The sequence below is a fragment of the Nerophis lumbriciformis genome, linkage group LG27 (genome assembly GCF_033978685.3).
Source record: "Nerophis lumbriciformis linkage group LG27, RoL_Nlum_v2.1, whole genome shotgun sequence".
Lineage (NCBI taxonomy): Eukaryota > Metazoa > Chordata > Actinopteri > Syngnathiformes > Syngnathidae > Nerophis > Nerophis lumbriciformis.
In genome coordinates, this window is record NC_084574.2 from 22,518,026 (window position 1) to 22,539,256 (window position 21,231).

The 21,231-nt window shown below is 36.7% G+C and overlaps 1 protein-coding gene across 11 annotated transcripts in view; it reads left to right on the forward strand.

Annotated features, from left to right (window-relative positions):
- The window catches only part of tenm3 (teneurin transmembrane protein 3), an 822,859-nt gene that overhangs the window by 413,653 nt on the left and 387,975 nt on the right, over positions 1–21,231 (forward strand). The window lies entirely within an intron of this gene.

Below are 21,231 nucleotides of genomic sequence, written 5' to 3' on the forward strand. Positions count from 1 at the left end.
TTGGGCAAGACACTTTACCCACCTGCTCCCAGTGCCACCCACACTGGTTTAAATGTAACTTAGATATTGGGTTTCACTATGTAAAAGCGCTTTGAGTCACTAGAGAAAAGCGCTATATAAATATAATTCACTTCGCTTCAACATTTTGACCAAAGAACCACCATTACATGTTATGTAGACCACAAGGAAGTGTTTTGCATTTAGAAAAAAATAAAAAAATATGACTCCTTTAATGCGCCCTATGAAAAAAGATAAAAAAATAGGCCATCCATAGGCAGTGCGCCTTATAATCCGGTGCACCCTATGGTCCGGAAAACGCGGTACTTTTACGTTTACCTTTTATATTCACCTTCAAAGCTGTTGCTTTTTGTGCGACAGTTATTATTGTTTTCAGTTTTAAGACCATATATTAGCACATTGGGCTTAATATGCCTCAAAAACCTAACCTTTTTTGTGAGTTCAATATAAATGTTGATCATTTAAAATAAATAAATAAATAAATGATCTCTTTTATAAATTTAGCAAAATTAAATAGAGTAGAATACAATTACTCTGACACAATAATATATGTACATGTTTTTATTTAATTGATTGGCTGGCAGGAATGCCAAAAATGAAAGCTGTAGAGCAAACTACGCCCCGGGAAACTCATTGCTTTTCATCCTGACATTGGACTGAATAAACATTAATTAATTGCTCGGCGCACGCTGATCTTTCCTTTGTTGTGTCCTGATGAGAGTGGTAACCGCTGACACGATAAATGACGCCGCTCCACAAGAACATGGAAAGTGAAAGTGGCGTGGAGTCAATTTGTCTGTGAACCGGCTCGACGTGGTCTCTGGACCGAGGTTTGCCACGGTGGAAACTGGGTATCAGTGAGAGGTTGTCATCATATTCTTGTAGAAACAAGACTTCTGCTTGTCCATTCATTCTCACCGACATTGGAAATGTGTTTGACCGTAACAAAGACGGAAAATTCCTTGGTGGATTTGGCTGCAGCGGTCATTGGGAGGTTGTTATCTTAGATGTTGGTTGAGTGACAAATGACAGTATTCCTTTTCTACTTGAGCAGCTGCTGCCCAACTGTCAAAGCAGTGAAACTCCACTGCTCCTGTGCAGTTGATCCGCAGCCAAATTCAAAAGAATGTGCTGCTCTGGTAGGAAATTCAAGTGACGCACATTAAATAGTTACACAGTTTGACATTGACAGACTGTATAGTCTTAACACAGTATGTATTCTAAACTGTCAACTGTGTAAATGTAAGTACCGTATTTTTCGGAGTATAAGTCGCACCGGCCGAAAATGCACAATAAAGAAGGGAAAAAACATATATAAGTCGCACTGGAGTATAAGTCGCATTTTTTGGGGAAATGTATTTGATAAAACCCAACACCAAGAATAGACATTTGAAAGGCAATTTAAAATAAATAAAGAATAGTGAACAACAGGCTGAATAAGTGTACGTTATATGAGGCATAAATAACACACTGAGAACGTGCCTGGTATGTTAACGTAACATATTATGGTAAGAGTCATTCAAATAACTATAACATATAGAACATGCTATACGTTTACCAAACAATCTGTCCCTCCTGATCGCTAAATCCCATGAAATCTTATACGTCTAGTCTCTTACGTGAATGAGCTAAATAATATTATTTGATATTTTACGGTAATATGTTAATAATTTCACACATAAGTCGCTCCTGAGTATAAGTCGCACCCCCGGCCAAACTATGAAAAAAACTGCGACTTAGAGTCCGAAAAATACGGTATGCATTATATTGTACCTAGGGCAGGGGTCGGCAACCCAAAACGTTGAAAGAGCCTTATTGGACCAAAAAACTAATCTGTCTGGAGCCGCAAAAAATGAAAAGCCGTATATAAGTGTTATAATGAAGGCAACACATGACCTAAGTGTCTATATTAACTATGATAGCCTACTATCAAAAGTACTTTAAAAGTCTTATATAAAGGTTATAGTGAAGGCAACACATGATGTAAGTGTCAATATTAGCTATAATAGCCTACTATCAAAACGACTTTAAAAGTCTTATATAAGGGTTATAATGAAGGCAACACATGATGTGTCTATATTAGCTATAATAGCCTACTATCAAAATGACTTTAAAAGCTTTATATAAGGGTTACAATGAAGGCAACACATGATGTAAGTGTCAATATTAGCTACGATAGCCTACTATCAAAATTACTTCAAAAGTCTTACATAAGTGTCATAATGAAGGCAACGCATGATGTAAGTGTCTATATTAGCTATAATAGCCTACTATCAAAATGACTTTAAAAGTCTTATATAAGTGAGGCAACACATTATGTAAGTGTCTATATTAGCTATATTAGCCTACTATCAAAATGACTTTAAGTCTTACATACGTGTTATAATGAAGACAACACATGATGTAAGTGTCTATATTAACTATAATAGCCTACTATCAAAATGGCTGTGTGTCTCAGGCTGAAGCAAATCTTTGTTGACAGAAATGTTGAAATGTAATATGTATTCTACACATTTTACTTTTTTAAAGACTTAGACTTCCCTTTTATTGTCATTCAAATTTGAACTTTACAGTACATATTTGTTGCATTAGCTCATTGTAGTGCAGGATAAAAGAGCAATATGGTGCAGATATAAATAAATAGATTACTGTACAGATAAATATATTGCACTTTTGCATATGCATCCACGTTTACGGATGTATGTTATATTGTCTTAGAGTTAGAAACCATTAGTAAATCAGAGGCTACTCAGAAGGTGAGATCAATCCTGTAAATTACTGGCTTTTAATGGCCAAAGGTATAGATGTGTGTCCAAGTTAAAGGAAACGGCAGGCTGTCTTCTTTTAATGTATTTATTACAATCTTTGGCAAGTTAGGTAATGTTTGCTGTGGTCTGGAACAACATGGCACACAAACAACTATCAGAAATGCAGCCAATATTACATACAGATAATGTGTCATGAGACATGCACAAATAAATTATATACAAAGAGGATGAATGTAAAGGAAATGATATGAGCTCAAATATACCTACAAACGACACATGATGATGCAATATGTATGTTCAGCATTGATTAGCTTGCATTTATGCACTGACCAAATATGCCTGATTAGCACTCTAACAAGTCAATAACATCAACAAAGCTCACCTTTGTGCAATAATGCACAGCATAAAACATTTGGTGGACAAAATGAGACAAAGGAGTGAAAGATATTACATTTTACAGTCCACACTATGGTGAGTTCAAGAGCCCCCGGAATTAGTAGGACAAAACGATGTTAACCAAATACTCTCAACAGTGAAGCATACACACAAACATATTAAACAGCGGGTTTTCTAACAATAGGAAAGGTGTGTGTCATGTTTGTCCTCAAACAAAATATATTTTCCCCCCACCTTTTTCCATTTTCAATCCTTTTTTTTTGCTGACACCCGACCTCGGCGTGTCAAAATGAACACATCAATCCAGATGAATTATAAGCATGGTTAAAAATGTAACGTAATTAACTAAATTCAACTTAAAAACACAATTATCTGAGCTGTGTGTTTTAGGCATGTGCAGCATTTTTCCCGTGCAGTGTTTTTTTTGATCATGCAACATTTATGTAATTGCAGGGTTTTAGATTTGCAGCATTTTCCTACTGCTTTAAAGTTTTTGGTAATTGGAGCGTTTAGCCATGCCGACCAACATATATATTTCATTAACAAAAATAATAAACAGAGAAAACTGAGAATTATTGTTCAGAAGGGATGTGAACAAACTTGCATTGATCATTTGATTCAACATGATTCTGGATTCAAAACGATTCTCACAATATCTGTTATTTGGTGTAAACATTATAATAAGACATTTTTAAAACAGGTTACAGCTAACAAAAGTGTATTTGTGAGCGACTGAACGCCGAGATGGCATAAAAATGTATTTAAATAAATATTCTTACAATTATTTATATTTTAAATATATTTAAAATCGATTCGGATGTGATTCGATTATTCTACTTGATATTTTGGAATAAATGACACAAAAAAAAATTCATGACATTCTTAGTTCTAGAAATGAGATTTGAACTTAAACTGGGAAGTCTTGAAGTAAAAAAAAAAAAAAAGGTAAATGTGTGAATGTGCTATACATACGTTTATGCAAAGCTCATATCCATAAAATGAGCTTTGCCGGATTAGAGTCTGTGCTGTGTTTGTGGGTGGCATTTGAAAAAAACAAAAACAAAACAGGATGACACAGTGAATGAGGAGTGGAAAAGAATAACGAATTAGAATTCTTCATTGATGCTGGGGTGAGCTAAGGGTTAGCTAAGTGTCATCATCCCAATAAAATTCCCTAACAATAAACTTAACTGCCCTGTCCTCACACACACACACACACACACACACACACACACACACACACACACACACACACACACACACACACACACACACACACACACACACACACACACACACAAATCAGGCGGTGGACTTCCATGAGAAACGACAGCTCGGTCGGCGTTGCCATTTTAGTTGCTGACAACCTAATTGTGGTTTCTATCTGGTCTAATGGAAATACACATGGAATTATGAGCAATATGCACAGTTATTTATAAAACAAAGTTGTCAGAGTGCATTTTTGATATCTGATCTTCAGCCTCCAACATACCACTTACTATATTTGTACGTATCAGAAAACAAAAAACAATCACAAAGCAGGTCGACTTAAGTACACAGTACAATGAAAAACGGAAGAAGCAAGAAATAAAAATTTACCTCAGTTTTTGCACGACTTACTTTTTCTTAACCTCTTAAGGCCCAAGCTGTTTGTTTACATGCTTTTTGCCATTTATCTTTGCTATTTTGTCTTATTGGACCCTAATTAGAATAACAACTAAAAATGATCTTTTGATATGATGTATTTAGTCCATAAGTACACAAACGTGTACTTCATGTGTAGTGACATGCACATTTTTATTTTCCAATTTCCATTGTATGTTATACTCTTCTGACACCACCAGATAGCAGCATAAGTGTCCATATGTCAGCATAAGACCCCAATTCAGTAGTGTACACAATTTTGGAAATAAGAGCTAAAAGGTGCTGTCCACGCATGGACTTATTTAGCTAGATTTTTTTTTTAAAGATCGATGATTTTCCCCACCTTTCGTGCAACCGTTATTGAGCAATATATATATATATATATATATATATATATATATATATATATATATATATATATATATATATATATATATATATAGGTAAAAGCCAGTAAATTAGAATATTTTGAAAAACTTGATTTATTTCAGTAATTGCATTCAAAAGGTGTAACTTGTACATTATATTTATTCATTGCACACAGACTGATGCATTCAAATGTTTATTTCATTTAATTTTGATGATTTGAAGTGGCAACAAATGAAAATCCAAAATTCCGTGTGTCACAAAATTAGAATATTACTTAAGGCTAATACAAAAAAGGGATTTTTAGAAATGTTGGCCAACTGAAAAGTATGAAAATGAAAAATATGAGCATGTACAATACTCAATACTTGGTTGGAGCTCCTTTTGCCTCAATTACTGCGTTAATGCGGCGTGGCATGGAGTCGATGAGTTTCTGGCACTGCTCAGGTGTTATGAGAGCCCAGGTTGCTCTGATAGTGGCCTTCAACTCTTCCGCGTTTTTGGGTCTGGCATTCTGCATCTTCCTTTTCACAATACCCCACAGATTTTCTATGGGGCTAAGGTCAGGGGAGTTGGCGGGCCAATTTAGAACAGAAATATCATGGTCCGTAAACCAGGCACGGGTAGATTTTGCGCTGTGTGCAGGCGCCAAGTCCTGTTGGAACTTGAAATCTCCATCTCCATAGAGCAGGTCAGCAGCAGGAAGCATGAAGTGCTCTAAAACTTGCTGGTAGACGGCTGCGTTGACCCTGGATCTCAGGAAACAGAGTGGACCGACACCAGCAGATGACATGGCACCCCAAACCATCACCCAACCATGCAAATTTTGCATTTCCTTTGGAAATCGAGGTCCCAGAGTCTGGAGGAAGACAGGAGAGGCACAGGATCCACGTTGCCTGAAGTCTAGTGTAAAGTTTCCACCATCGGTGATGGTTTGGGGTGCCATGTCATCTGCTGGTGTCGGTCCACTCTGTTTCCTGAGATCCAGGGTCAACGCAGCCGTCTACCAGCAAGTTTTAGAGCACTTCATGCTTCCTGCTGCTGACCTGCTCTATGGAGATGGATATTTCAAGTTCCAACAGGACCTGGCGCCTGCACACAGCGCAAAATCTACCCGTGCCTGGTTTACGGACCATGGTATTTCTGTTCTAAATTGGCCCGCCAACTCCCCTGACCTTAGCCCCATAGAAAATCTGTGGGGTATTGTGAAAAGGAAGATGCAGAATGCCAGACCCAAAAACGCAGAAGAGTTGAAGGCCACTATCAGAGCAACCTGGGCTCTCATAACACCTGAGCAGTGCCAGAAACTCATCGACTCCATGCCACGCCGCATTAACGGAGTAATTGAGGCAAAAGGAGCTCCAACCAAGTATTGAGTACGGTATTGTACATGCTCATATTTTTCATTTTCATACTTTTCAGTTGGCCAACATTTCTAAAAATCCCTTTTTTGTATTAGCCTTAAGTAATATTCTAATTTTGTGACACACGGAATTTTGGATTTTCATTTGTTGCCACTTCAAATCATCAAAATTAAATGAAATAAACATTTGAATGCATCAGTCTGTGTGCAATGAATAAATATAATGTACAAGTTACACCTTTTGAATGCAATTACTGAAATAAATCAAGTTTTTCAAAATATTCTAATTTACTGGCTTTTACCTGTATGTATATATATATATGTATGTGTGTGTGTGTGTGTGTGTGTGTGTGTATATATATATGTATATGTAAATATGTGTGTATATATGTATATGTATATATGTATGTAAATATATGTGTATATATATACACATATATATATATAATTTTTTAATTACTCACTTTTAGTTTTTCTTTTGTTATTGTATGTAAAAAAAACTGCACTGCAACTACATAATTTATTCATTGTGGGAAGAAAACAAATCCGTCCATCCATGTGCAGTACATGACGCGGGTTGAAAATCAGCAGTGCAATATTACGGTACTCTGAGAGAAGTCGTGTTGTATTTCATATTGAAATGAAGTTGAAATGACTCTATGGGAATAAATCAAATGAATGAAACCAGCCAACAATCCATATCTTCTTTAAATTAAAATCTGTTGTGCCACATTTTTGCTTGCAAACAAAAACACGGCAAAAATGAAACAGACGTCACGGCATGTAATGAAAAACAACAGTAAGAAACACCCACATATCAAATAAAATAATATAACATTTTTATAAAAACCTTGCTTTGCTGTTCTTCCTTAAATTAAATGTAAGGATATTATCAATTTTCATAAGTTACACTTTTTTCTAATCAAATTCATCAAATTATTTGAATAATCGTTGCAGTCCTATTTGTAAAGACGCCCCCGTTCTGCTTGGTATCACAGCATCTACTTCTCTGAGCCGCTGTGCTGCACCGTGATTTATGCTAATGACCTGTATATTGCTGGAAAGGAGATGACCTCTCATTTTAGAGACTGCTGGATGTATTTTAGTAGTGGCAATTACTCAATAATTATCATAGTTTTAAAATACCAGTGCAAATATTGTTGTCAGTGAGTTTCGGTGTTAAATAAATATATATATATATATATATATATATATATATATATATATATATATATATATATATATTTTTTTTTTTTTTTTTCCAAAGATGGGCAGTACGGATTAAAATTCTTAACAGGCAACATGTGACTCGCAGGTCGAAGACTATTATCCCTATGTATGTCGGCAACCCACAATGTTGAAAAAGCCATATTGGACCAAAAATCCCCCCCAAAAAAATCTGTCTGGAGCCGCAAAAAATTTAAAATGTTATAACGAAGGCAAAACATGATGTAAGTGTGTATATTAGTTATATTAGCCTACTATCAAAGGCTGACGCAAATCTTTGTTGACAGAAATGTTGTGTTTAAATTTTTATTCTACACATTTTTGCAACATTGGAAATCATTAGTTAAATGGAGGCTTCTCACAGGATGAGATAACTTCTGGAAATTACTGGCTCAGAATGGCCAAAGGTATATATGTGTGTGTCCAAGTTAAAGGAAACGGCAGGCTGTCTTCTTCTAATGAATTTAAAACAATCTTTGCAAGCTGGGTAATGTTTGCTGTGGTCTGGAATAACATGGCACACAAACAACTATGGGAAATGCAGCCAATATTACATACAGATAATGTGTCATGAATCATGGAAAAATAAACTACCGGTAAATACACAAAGGACATAAGTAAAGGAAATTAAATATAGCTACAAACGAGGCATAATGATGCAATGTGTACATACGGCTAGCCTAAATAGCATGTTAGCCTCGATTAGCTAGCAGTCATGGATTGACCAAATATGCTTGACTAGCACTCAAGTATATCAATAAAATCAACAAAGCTCACCTTTGTGCATTCATGCACAGCATAAAACGTTTGGTGGACAAAATGAGACAAAGAAGGAGTGGCATAAAACGCGTCTTTCTGTGGCAGCATTGCAGAAAGTTGTACATGTAAACAAACTACGGTGACTTCAAGGAATGTGAAATTAGTCGGACAAAACGGTGCTTGCCAAATCATCTTATCAGTGAAGCATGTTTAATATAAACAGTGGGATTTCTAACAATTAAAAATGTATGTTTTTATTAATATTTTTCCATTTTCACACATCTCTGAAAGAGAATTGATTAACATGGACCCCGACTTAAACAAGTTGAAAAACTTATTCGGGCGTTACCATTTAGTGGTAAATTTGTACGGAATATGTACTGTACCGTGTAAACTGTACTGTTTCATATAGGGATGTCCGATAATGGCTTTTTGCCGATATCCGATATTCCGATATTGTCCAACTCTTTAATTACCGATACCGATATCAACCGATACCGATATAAACCGATATATACAGTCGTGGAATTAACACATTATTATGCCTAATTTGGACAACCAGGTATGGTGAAGATAAGGTACTTTTAAAAAAAATTAATAAAATAAAATAAGATAAATAAATTAAAAACATTTTCTTGAATAAAAAAGAAAGTAAAACAATATAAAAACAGTTACATAGAAACTAGTAATTAATGAAAAATTAGTAAAATTAACTTTTAAAGGTTAGTACTATTAGTGGACCAGCAGCACGCACAATCATGTGTGCTTACGGACTGTATCCCTTGCAGACTGTATCGATATATATTGATATATAATGTAGGAACCAGAATATTAATAACAGAAAGAAACAACCCTTTTGTGTGAATGAGTGTGAATGAGTGTAAATGGAGGAGGGAGTTTTTTTGGGTTGGTGCACTAATTGTAAGTGTATCTTGTGTTTTTTATGTTGATTTAATACCGATAATAAAAAAAACGATACCGATAATTTCCGATATTACATTTTAACGCATTTATCGGACGATAATATCGGCATGCCGATATTATCGGACATCTTTAGTTTCATATAATGTATTCTCTTCCTTTGTAATCTACTAATAAACGTTTCAATCAATCAATCAGTCCAAGGAGCCACTAGGTTGCTGACCCCCGGTCTAGGGTGTCTTGCTTCATGCAAATTATGTTGAACGGTTATTTTGTATCGTTACCTGGAAATATACAACAAATACAATCATGTTGTGGCATTACTGTTTGTGTTAAAAATCGTAAGTGGTTTAATGTCCGTTCTGTGTTAGCCTTTGGTGACTTTTTTTTAGTGAAACAAATAGTGTGTGCACCTGTGTGCATTAGTGTGTATGTGATTGTGTAGTGCATGTGAGAGACAGGAGAGCGTGAGAGGGAGGACCACTTCTGCTGGCGGAAAAATCTCTAGTAATAATTTGGTGTTCAGTGGGTGTTAGACTAATCTCTCACCCTTGAATTACTGCCTACCTGCAAAGCAATAAATCACTCGGTGCGTGTACACAAGTGTGTGTGAGTGACTGTAATAAATCACTTTCCACAGGTTACTTAAGTGTTGTGCCGCTGTATGACACTGATTATCATGTGCAAAAGCATGAGGGGGGAATCAGAGAGGCGCAAAGGATGAACTGGAGTAGAAATAATATAAATTGGGGAAGTAGGAAAAGGGAAAGTAGAGATGAAGAGGATGGGGTTGATGATATATCTTGTGATACCAAATGAACTGGTAACAGCTGGCATTCCCTTCTTAAACCCCTGCGCTTGAGACGCTTATTAGAAAAAGATAAAGTAAATACTACAAAACCAGTGAAGTTGGCACGTTGTGTAAATGGTAAATAAAACCAGAATACAATGATTTGCAAATACTTTTCAACTTATATTCAATTGAATAAACTGCAAAGACAAGATACTGTACTTAACGTTCGAACTGGTAAACTTTGTTATTGTCTGCAAATATTAGCTCATTTGGAATTTGATGCCTGCAACATGTTTCAAAAAAGCTGGCACAAGTGGCAAAAAAGACTGATAAAGTTGAGGAATGCTCATCAAACACTTATTTGGAACATCCCACAGGTGAACAGGCTAACTGGGGACAGGTGGGTGCCATGATTGGGTGTAAAAGCAGCTTCCATGAAATGCTCAGTCATTCACAAACAAGGATGGGGCGAGGGTCACCACTTTGTGAACAAATGCGTGAGCAAATTGTCCAACAAATTAAGAACAACATTTCTCAACGAGCTATTGCAAGGAATTTAGGGATTTCACCATCTACGGTCCGTAATATCATCAAACGCTTCAGAGAATCTGGATAAATCACTGCATGTAAGCGGCAAGGCCGAAAACCAACATTTAAAGCCCGTTACCTTCGATCCCTCAGGCGGTAATGCATCAAAAACCGACATCGGTGTGTAAAGGATATCACCACATGGGCTCAGGAACACTTCAGAAATCCACTGTCAATAACTACAGTTCATCGTTATATCTGTAAGTGCAAGTTAAAACTCTACTATACAAAGCGAAAGCCATTTATCAACAACACCCGGAAACGCCGCCGGCTTCGCTGGGCCCGAGCTCATCTAAGATCGACTAATGCAAAGTGGAAAAGTGTTCTGTGGTCTGACGAGTCCACATTTCAAATAGTTTTTTAGAAACTGTGGTCATTGTGTCCTCCGGAACAAAAAGGAAAAGAACCATCCGAACTGTTATAGGCGCAAAGGTGAAAAGCCAGCATCTGTGATGGTATGGGGGTGTATTTGTGCCCAAGGCATGGGTAACTTACACATCTGTGAAGGCGCCATTAATGCTGAAAGGTACATACAGGTTTTGGAGCAACATATGTTGCCATCCAAGCAACGTTATCACAGACGCCCCTACTTATTTCAGCAAGACAATGCCAGGCCATGTGTTACAGCTTGGCTTCATAGTAAAAGAGTGCGGGTACTAGACTGGCCTGCCTGTAGTCCAGACCATTCTCCCATTGAAAATGTGTGTCGCATTTGAACAACTTAAGATGTACATCAAGCAAGAATGGGAAAGAATTCCACCTGAAAAGCTTCAAAAATTGGTCTCCTCAGTTCCCAAACGTTTACTGAGTGTTATTAAAAGGAAAGGTCATGTAACACAGTGGTAAAAATGTCCATGTGCCAACTTTTTTGCAATGTGTTGCTGCCATTAAATTCTAAGTTAATGATTTTTTGCAAAAAAAAAAGTTTCTCATTTCGAACATTAAGTATCTTGTCTTTGCAGTCTATTCAATTGATTATAAGTTGAAAAGGATTTGCAAATCTTTGTATTCTGTTTTTATTTACCATTTACACAACGTGCCAACTTCACTGGTTTTGGGTTTTGTATATTGACTTTTTTTTTATTGCTATGGTGGTAGTTGCTATAATGTATGTATATAGAAGTTGTTCTTCTTTAATGTAAATTTTGGTATCGATCCGATACCAAGTAAATACAGGGCTAATATTTCTAAAACTAATACCAACACATTTTCAATTGAAATGTAATGAACATATAATATTTTTGTGAATTTGCCTAAAGTTATTGGTTATGATTATTAGAACACAGGAAAAATATGCTTTGCATATGAAAATACTTTTATAACAAAATACAACAATTTAAAATAATGTAATAGTATATAAATGATCCCTTTGTACGTGTACTACTTGTTTGATAAAAAGTCACAAATGCAAAATAGTCACAATGTAACAAAATATGTATTTTTAATGTAAACCAAACCAATAAAATAACTAACATGACACACAGATATTTGTAAAAAAAAACAAAAAAAAAACACAGTTTGCACTGACGGACTAGAAGAGACACAGTTGCATAAACTCTGTGAGGACAGAACCATTGTGTGTTCTGGGAATGTGTTGATATTATCTTAGCACACTACACACAAAGATCGAAACTACTTAATGACTTTTTTTTTTTTTTTAAGTGTGGAGTCTGTTACAAATAAAAAAAATCTCTTACGATTTAGACAATATTTATGTTTGTACTAGCCTTTACGTAAATGTATAGCATGTGCATGTTGATACAAGTGCGGTGTAGCAGTTACCATAGCAACACAAATGCAACCGCACTGCCTCTGTACCGGGGTTCAGGCATTTTAGAAGGTAATTGTTTTGAATCAGATGTCGCTTGCACCAACAGCGTGTGGGGTTTTGACTTGAACTGGAAATACCGTAAAAGTAGCTTTTTCATTATCATTCGGAGTATAAAGTAGGCGGTTATAGAACAGAGAAAAACGTGGCATTCGAGCACTGCACCTGTTTACAGCGTTAATGATTGCAGGCCAAATGAAAATTGTCAAAAACATGTCAAGGCTGTTGAGAAAGTAAGTGAAAGACTGACGGTAATTGCAAACGGAGATCTCTATCAGGCCATCGGTTCTGCTCTCGGGCACACACTCCTACTATGCTCTTTCTTCTTCTTTGTCAATACTAAGCAATTACAAATCGATCTTGCTCCACGTCTATCTAAATAGATATCAACGCAACCGGCTGTGTAACAGCAGACACATCTCATGATGGGTAAACACACTTAATTGCAGAGGAAAACGCACGTTAAAGTTCATTTTGAGGTTTCTGCAAAACATTTGGAGAAGTCTGTGAATATACAGTAGCCTGGTGGGCTGACACTCTGGATGTCATCATACTCACCTTGTTTGTGGAAGAAGGCTCGACTAGGGATAGGTACTGAATTCGGTAGTTTTATAGGCACCGGTAGAATTCCGTCGATAGGTCGAAGTATCGATTGCTGTACAATATTTTGATATCCTTCGTTGCACGTGACGTCACTTAAAACTTAAAACTCGACCGGCTAGAACACAATAGGGTTGTACGGTATACCGGTACTAGTATAGTACCGCAATACTAATGAATCATATTCGGTACTATACCGCCTCTAAAAACTGCAGTGGCTTTTTTTCCTATTACATACAAGAACATGCTATTAGTACCTTGTTACATACATTTGAATATAAATTCACAATGAATACACGCTTAAAGGGATTTCTGCTAATGACCTTTGAAGTAGCAACAAAAGGGGTTCTTTTGTTGTATCTGTCAGTAAACTCGCCATGAAAGCGCTAAAACATACCGGTGTAGTGAGTTTACATTATTCACCCAAGGAACTTTAGTTATTAGAGTTCCGGTCGGACGTTTTTGCACGGGACACATTACAGCCTACACTTATCTCTTATGTTTGACTGCCATCTACTGGTTACACTTATCATTGCCTCCCACACAGGTTTCTGCAACAAAAGTGGTAGCCATTTACAAATACACAAAGATACAGTACATGTACAACACGGTGAATATTTATCCTCTCTAGCTAACAAAATTCCGACCTATGTCACTAATAGTATAGTACCGCGATCCTAATGAATCATATTCGGTACTATACCGCCTCTAAACGGGCATGATGGCAAACAAACGCCATGGGTGGATCTACACCTGACATCCACTGTAATGATACCAAGTACAGGAGCGTATCTAGTCGATACTACTGTGATCACATCGATATTTTTTTTTGTCACAAAATCTTTTTTCCTTTTTAAAATTGCTATTATGTTTATAAATTCAGGAAATATGTCCCTGGACTTTGAATATGACCAATGTATGATCCTGTAACTACTTAGCATCGGATCGATACCTAAATTTGTGGTCTCATCCAAAACTAATGTAAAGCATCCAAACAGAAGAATAAATGATTATTACATTTTAATAGAAATGTAGATACAACATTTTAAAACAGAAAATAAGCTGATATTAACAGTATATAAACAAGTGGATTAATAATCAATTTTTACAGTTTGTCCCTCATAATTTTGACAAAATAATAGAATGTAAATGACACAATATGCTACTGCATATGTCAGCAGCTAAATTAGGAGCCTTTGTTTGTTTACTTACTACTAAAAGAAAAGTTGTCTTGTATGTTCACTATTTTATTTAAGGACAACATTGCAAAAAGAAACATATGTTTAATGTACCCTAAGATTTTGTGTTAAAATAAAGCCAATAATGCAATTTTTTGTGGTGCCCTTTATTTTGAAAAGTATCAAAATACATTTTGGTACCGGTACCCTAATATTGGTATCGGGACAACCCTAGAACACACTTTTCCATGCCTACAAAGCAAGTATGCCTTCTAAGAAACTTCAAATAATTAAAGGTTGGATGAATGGAAAATGTACCGTTAAAAAAAAGAACACAAACATTTCATCAATTGCATTGTTTTCTTTGTTGTATGGAAGAAGCTTTATAAACACAGGCCTCCTCCGCCCATGCAAAGTAGTCGCAGATTTTCCTCCAGGTCTCCAGTGACTGGCTCCCCCACACCGTCACGCTCTCCTGGCCCCTCAATGCCCTGCCGCTCCCCTGCTCCTGACCACTCTGGAGATTCAAGTCCAGAATCTTCTCAGAAGACTTCTTTAGGGAACAGCTGAACAAACATTTATTATTTAACTAGGTTTGGAACGTGTACAATCAGAGTGACGTCACTCGAATGTACTGTAAGGCTCCATTTTGCAAAATGTGCAAGCTCTATGCTCATTTGTTATAGACTAATTTGCTATTGCAAATGTGCTACGGATTTTCTCCTGATTAAAACTATTGATTTCACATGGTGATTTCAACACCTTTAAATGTAGTCATCAACACGGCAACTAAGATGCATGTCACATTCATACAGCTGGCGTGTAATAGGATTCAAGGAACTGTATTGTCACACCACTGATACACCCACTATGGACTGGACTCTCACTATTATGTTAGATCCACTATGGACTGGACTCTCACAATATTATGTTAGATCCACTATGGACTGGACTCTCACAATATTATGTTAGATCCACTATGGACTGGACTCTCACACTATTATGTTAGATCCACTATGGACTGGACTCTCACACTATTATGTTACATCCACTATGGACTGGACTGTCACACTATTATGCTAGATCCACTATGGACTGGACTCTCACACTATTATGTTAGCTCCACTATGGACTGGACTCTCACACTATTATGTTACATCCACTATTTACTGGACTCTCACACTATTATGTTACATCCACTATGGACTGGACTCTCACACTATTATGTTAGATCCACTATGGACTGGACTCTCACACTATTATGTTGCATACACTATGGACTGGACTCTCACACTATTATGTTAGATCCACTATGGACTGGACTCTCACAATAATATGTTAGATCTACTATGGACTGGACTCTCACACTATTATAATAGATCCACTATGGACTGAACTCTCACAATATTATGCTAGATCCGCTGTGGACTGGACTCTCACAATATTATGCTAGATCCACTATGGACTGGACTCTCACACTATTATGTTAGATCCACTATGGACTGGACTCTCACACTATTATGTTACATCCACTATGGACTGGACTGTCACACTATTATGCTAGATCCACTATGGACTGAACTTTCACACTATTATGTTAGCTCCACTATGGACTGGACTCTCACTATTATGTTAGATCCACTATGGACTGGACTCTCACACTATTATGTTACATACACTATGTACTGGACTCTCACACTATTATGTTAGATCCACTATGGACTGGACTCTCACACTATTTTGTTAGATCCACTATGGACTGGACTCTCACACTATTATGTTAGATCCACTATGGACTGGACTCTCCGAATGTTATGTTAGATCCACTACGGACTGGACTCTCACTATTATGTTAGATCCATTATGGACTGGACTCTCACAATATTATGCTAGATCCACTATGGACTGGACTCTCACACTATTATGTTAGATCCACTATGGACTGGACTCTCACACTATTATGTTAGATCCACTATGGACTGGACTCTCACAATATTATAATAGATCCACTATGGACTGGACTCTCACAATATTATGCTAGATCCATTATGGACTGGACTCTCACAATATTATGCTAGATCCACTATGGACTGGACTCTCACACTATTATGTTAGATCCACTATGGACTGGACTCTCACACTATTATGTTAGATCCACTATGGACTGGACTCTCACAATATTATAATAGATCCACTATGGACTGGACTCTCACAATATTATGCTAGATCCATTATGGACTGGACTCTCACAATATTATGTTAGATCCACTATGGACTGGACTCTCCGAATGTTATGTTAGATCCACTACGGACTGGACTCTCACTATTATGTTAGATCCACTATGGACTGGACTCTCACACTATTATGTTAGATCTACTATGGACTGGACTCTCACACTATTATGTTAGATCCACTATGGACTGGACTCTCACACTATTATGTTAGATCCACTATGGACTGGACTCTCACAATATTATAATAGATCCACTATGGACTGGACTCTCACAATATTATGCTAGATCCATTATGGACTGGACTCTCACAATATTATGCTAGATCCACTATGGACTGGACTCTCCCAATGTTATGTTAGATCCACTATGGACTGGACTCTCACTATATTATGTTAGATCCACAATGGACTGGACTTTCACAATATTATGTTAGATCCACTATGGACTGGACACTCACAATATTATGCTAGATACACTCGACGTCCATTGCACCAGTCGCCCAGATGTGGGATCTGAGCTGAGGATGTCGTTGTGGCTTGTGCAGCCCTTTGAGACACTCGTGATTTAAGGCTATATAAGTAAACTTTGATTGATTGATTGATTGATACCAGCATACATGAGTTGGCATGAAATGTAGTCCCCGAGGTCCAAGTTTTTTGCCCAATCACTACTACAAGAATAATAGTATGTACATAGTAATTTAATAGAATATGATATAGAGGGGGGTATAGATAGCATATTTTAATAGTAATAGTAATAGTTTTGTTTGAGGACAAACATGACACAAACCTTCCCAATTGTTAGAACTACCACTGTTTAATATGTTTGTGTGTATGCTTCACTGATGACAGTATTTGGTGAACATGGTTTTGTACTACTAATTTCGGCGGTTCTTGAACTCACCATAGTGTGGACTGTGATGCATGCATGTAAAATTTTCTACTCCTTTGTCTCATTTTGTCCACCAAAATGTTCATGCTGTGCGTGAATGCACAAAGGTGAGCTTTGTTGATGTTATTGACTTGTTGGAGTGCTAATCAGGCCTATTTGGTCACTGCATGACTGCAAGCTAATCAATGCTAGCATGCTATTTAGGCTAGCTGTATGTACATATTGCATCATTATGCCTCATTTGTAGGTATATTTGAGCTCATTTAATTTCCTTTACTTTTGTCCTCTTTGTATATAATTTAGTCTTGCATGTCTTGTGACATATCTGTATGTAATATTGGCTGCATTTCTGATAGTTGTTTGTGTGCCATGTTGTTCCAGACCACAGCAAACATGACCTAGCCTGCCAAAGATTGTAATAAATCTATTAAAAGAATGGTTTCTAATGTTGTAAAAATTGTAGAATAAATATTAAATTTCAACATTTCTGTCAACGGAGATTTGCTTCAGCCTGCTACACATAGTCATTTTGATAGTAGGCTATTACAGCTAATATAGACACTTACATCATGTGTTGCCCTCATTATAAGACTTATATACGGCTTTTCATTTTCTGCTGCTCCGACTGATTAGTTTTTTTGTATTTTTGGTCCAATATGGCTCTCTCAACGTTTTTGGTTGCCAACCCCTGTACTAGGGAGTCTGCAGAGGTACTGCAGTAGACTTGTGAAAATTTTGGGTTGATCAGACTCAGTTTTAATACATGTTTCATATCTCGTTGCAAGTTTTTCCACATACTTAAATGTGTTTAAGTACACATTCAAATTGATTCAACACACTCTAGTGTAGTTTTGAAATTTCAGTGGCGTGGTTACCTTACTTGCTGTACTTTCGTTTAAAATAAAACAACATGAGTAAATCATTATATTTCTATATTCTTGTTAGTATTTAAGAGATTTAGAGATTATTTTAAATAGGATGCAAATAATGCAGTATATGTGTTCTTTCAATATCTTAGTATTGCACAATAACAAGGTACTGTATTTTTAGGACCAGTTCAAATTAAAACGATCACAATGTTGTACAAGATATATATAGTTTGGGGGTCTGTGCTCCATCTCTCCCTCAGTCTTAGAGTACTTGGCCTGGAAAACATTGAAGACCTTGGTCTATATACTACTGCCATCTGACATCTTGGAATTGCAATTGCATGCAAGTCTACAATATAATACTTGCAAATGTCTCAGATGTGTATTGGCAGGAAATAACACCTGGACAGCACAGTTATCAATACCAGCTCACTGTTGAATAACATTGAGATTTTATTATTTAACAAATTAACTTTTATTAACACATTTGAACACACACAGAAGTACCAAAAATGTGTACCTCTGAGTAGAGGTAACGAGTCCAACGTACCGTTTCACTTCAGATTACTTCTAGACCTCCACCCCAGATCCCACCTCACTCCTACCCACTTCTCCAAAGTGGGCTGGCTCAGGGTGGAGGACAGAGTAAAACAACTTGCACTGAGCCTAGTCTATAAAATCCGCTACACCTCCCTGATACCGAAGTACATGTCAAACTACTTCCTTAACGTAAATGACCGCCATAACCACAACACCAGGGGGAGCTCCACTAACCACGTTAAACCCAGATTCCAATCTAACAAAGGTCTTAACTCATTCTCTTTCTATGCCACACCAATGTGGAATGCGCTCCCAACGGGTATAAAAGAAAGGGCATCTCTATCCTCCTTCAAAACCGCAATAAAAGTACACCTCCAGGCAACTTCAACCCTAAACTAACACCCTCCCCGGATTGTTAATAATCAAATGTAAACAATCAAATGTAGATACTTTTCTTATGCCTTCTGATCTCTCTCTCTCTATATATATGTCCACTACTTGCTGTACATATCCTACCAAGTCAGACCTACACTGTTTCAATATCCATTTCTCTGTTCTCAATTGTTGATGACTGATGATAACAACCAAACCTAACCCCCACCCCTCTCCACACCCCGAATTGTAAATAATGTAAATAATTCAATGTATACACCCTGATGATTATCTTGTGTGATGACTGTATTATGATGATAGTATATATGATAGTATATATCTGTATCATGAATCAATTTAAGTGGATCCCGACCTAAACAAGTTGAAAAAATTATTCGGGTGTTACCATTTAGTGGTCAATTGTACGGAATATGTACTTCACTGTGCAACCTACTAGTAAAAGTCTCAATCAATCAATCAATCAAATGTGAAAAATACCCATCCCTAGGCAACCCCAAAAAACATTAAATCTACAGTGAAGTTTGAAAGTGCTAAATTATAGTGTGGATCTGTTTTTTCAGCATACAATACTGGCAAACTACAAATAATTAAAGGATGGATGAATGGGAAAATGTACCGACACATTCTTGGGAAAAAGCTAACTGCAATCTACCAGCATTATGAAGATGAAACAAGGGCGGATATTTTATCAAGACACTTATCCCACAAACACACAGCCAAGGAAACTCTCACATAGTTTCAAAGAGAGAAAGTCAAGTTGTTTTATGTGAAAGAATTGGCTGCAGAGCATGCGATTAGTTACTTTAGAAGCTGTCATTATCTAGAAGTTTGTTTTTTTATCAAGTCTCAGTTAGCACATTGAATATTTTTTCACATTACACATAACCTTATTCATAGACGTCTGTGGTTTGATGTCTTTGCATGTGTGGAATGCAATAGTTGCTACCGACATCTGGTGCAATTTTCACATCAACAGCACCTTTTAGAAATATATGTACTGAGAAAAATGGTGACTTGTTCTGTCCTTATTTCATCCGCTTCATTTGTTCATTGCATTATTATTATCATTACACTCAAAGTTCAATAAAACGCTGTTGTTGTGGTCCATAAAATACCGTTCGCATTATTCCCGAGATTGCGTTATACACAGATCTCTTTTTTTCATTCTTTTCTTTTCGAAAATGGCAACCCAAAATGTTGAAAGAGCATATTACACCAACAATACAAACAAATATTGTCTGTAGCCGCAAAAATTAAAAGCCTTATATCAGTCTTATAACAAAGGCAGCTCAAGATGTAAGTGTCTATTAGCTATAATAGCCTACTATCAAAATGACTATGTGTTGCTGGCTGATGCAAATCTTCGTTGACAGAAATGTTGAAATGTAATATTAATTTGACACATTTTTACAACTTTGGAAATCATTAGTAAAATGGAGGCTTCTCAGAGGGTGAGATAACTCCTGGAAATTACTGGCTCAGAATGGCCAAAGGTATAGATGTGTGTGTACAAGTTCTTTGAATGGATTTATTATAATCTATGCAAGCTGGTTTACCTTTGCTGTGGTCTGGAACAACATGGCACACACGCAACTATGAGAAATGCTGTCAATATTACATACAGATAATGTGTCATGAGACATGCAAATATAAATTAAATACACAGAAGACATACCGTATATTACCAAATAAACGCCTTTGGGCAAATAACCGCCCATGTCCTAATGGCCGCCCGGGGTCTGACCCCATTTTGTGAATTACCGTATTTTTCGGACTATAAGTCACAGTTTTTTTCATAGTTCTCCAGTGCGATTTATATGTTTTTTTCCTTCTTTATTATGCATTTTCGGCAGG